The 1,818-nt window shown below is 41.7% G+C and overlaps 1 long non-coding RNA gene across 1 annotated transcript; it reads left to right on the top strand.

Moving 5' to 3' along the window:
• Window positions 1-253: 253 nt before the first annotated feature.
• LOC121963231 lies at window positions 254-1,266 on the top strand. Its single transcript, XR_006107214.1, has 2 exons — window positions 254-305; window positions 818-1,266. It is a non-coding gene; the product is annotated as an uncharacterized LOC121963231 (long non-coding RNA).
• The last annotated feature ends 552 nt before the right edge of the window (window positions 1,267-1,818 follow it).

The following is a 1,818-nucleotide window of genomic DNA, read 5'->3' as shown; positions in this document are numbered from 1 at the left end:
AACCCCACCTCTAACAGGTAACACCAGGTAACCCCACCTCACACAGGAAACACTCAGGTAACACCACCTCACACAGGAAACACTCAGGTAACACCACCTCACACAGGTAACACTCAGTCGCAGCATCCTGGAATGTCAACAGCAGACGCAGAAGGATACCCAGACGTAACATGTAGACGCAGCAGTCTGCTGACAGAGCAGCAACATGTGACGAGCTGTGAACAACAGTGAACTGATGTGACTCTCTCTCCTGCAGGTTGGAGCTGCTGAATCTGGACTTCAATGACATTAAGGACGTACCACAGGTAAGGACAGACACACATGAAGTATACATCTGATGATGGTGATGATGATGATGATAATGATGATGGTGATGATGTAATGATGGTGATGATGGTGATAATGACGATAGTGATGATGATGGTGATAATTTGATAATGATAATGATGATGATGATGATGATGATGATGTGAAGATGATGATAATGATGATGATGTGATGGTGATGGTGATGGTGAAGGTGATGATAATGATGACAGTGACTGTAATGATGGTGATGGTGATGATAATGATGATGATGACTGTGATGATGGTGATGGTGGTGATAATGGTTGTAATGATAATGATCATGATGATGATGATGATGATGATAATAATGGTGATGATAATAATGATGATGACGATGATGATGGTGATGATGATGATGATGATAATGATAGTGATAATGATAATAATGGTGATGGTGGTGGTGATGATGATAATGATGATGGTGACGATAATGATGATGATGATGATGATGATGAAGATGGTGTGTTCAGGAGATGCACCGGTTGTCCCGTCTGGAGAAGTTGGCCTGCCATCCTCTGGATAAAGGACTCCACATCGTCCACAACCCGCTGCTGAAGCCTGTGAAGGAGGTGCTGGAGGGCGGGCTCAGCGCCCTCTTCAACTACCTGCGAGCCACATAGCGCAGGGGGCGGGGCTTCTTTTACTACGTGAGTGAAGGTAGAGCAGGGGGAGGGCCTTTTACATCACCTGTGGGCGGGGGGGCTTCTTTTACTACTTGAGAGCTGTTTGGGGCTGAGACTACTTCAAATCGGTAGTCGAGAGTTGTGGTGACGTTTCTTTAAGGATGCAAGGACACATTTTGTTTTGTGTAATGAAATCTTTCTCGACTAATGTGAAGTTTTTTTTGTGTTTTTGTGATATTTGGTTGTAAACGTAGATTCAGCCCATGAGACCATAATAAAGTCACGTCATCCTCAAACAAGTTCTGTAAAATCGGACAAATTGATTTTATGTAAATTATTTCTGAAACCAATTGCCTTGAAAAGAGAACGTAAAAATAAACTTGAAATGTGGCTGTATTTCCGTAATTATGTGAAGTTGTTGCAACTTAAAAATGTCAACTGAACTGAGCTTGTTCTTTCCGGGTGTGAGCGGCTTCAGTGAACAGTCAGTCCGACTGAACTCGATCGTCGTTAAGGGGATTTAGAGGAGGATGAAGTTCACAGATCTGCCGCTTCTGTTTCATTAAACACGTATAGAAAATATTAAAATGACTGAGGAGTGAGCAGCCAGCAGAGGGCAGTAAACAGCACATGACACCTGTTCCACTGAAGCTGCTAAAACTTTGATTTAAAGATTGATTTAATTAAACCTGTCATTTTTAACTTGCAGCAACTTCACAAAATTGAACTTGTAGATCTTTAAATGTGTAAATACACTTTTTTAATCCTTTCAGCCACGTTTCACATCAAAATTTGGCCAATATCCATTATATCCAATGGCCAAACTATTGTGGATCCTCAAGAAATTA

This window comes from Plectropomus leopardus, unplaced genomic scaffold, assembly GCF_008729295.1.
Source record: "Plectropomus leopardus isolate mb unplaced genomic scaffold, YSFRI_Pleo_2.0 unplaced_scaffold10527, whole genome shotgun sequence".
Lineage (NCBI taxonomy): Eukaryota > Metazoa > Chordata > Actinopteri > Perciformes > Serranidae > Plectropomus > Plectropomus leopardus.
The sequence above is the reverse complement of the archived record's forward strand: the minus strand, read 5'-3'. Positions and strand labels throughout refer to the sequence as shown.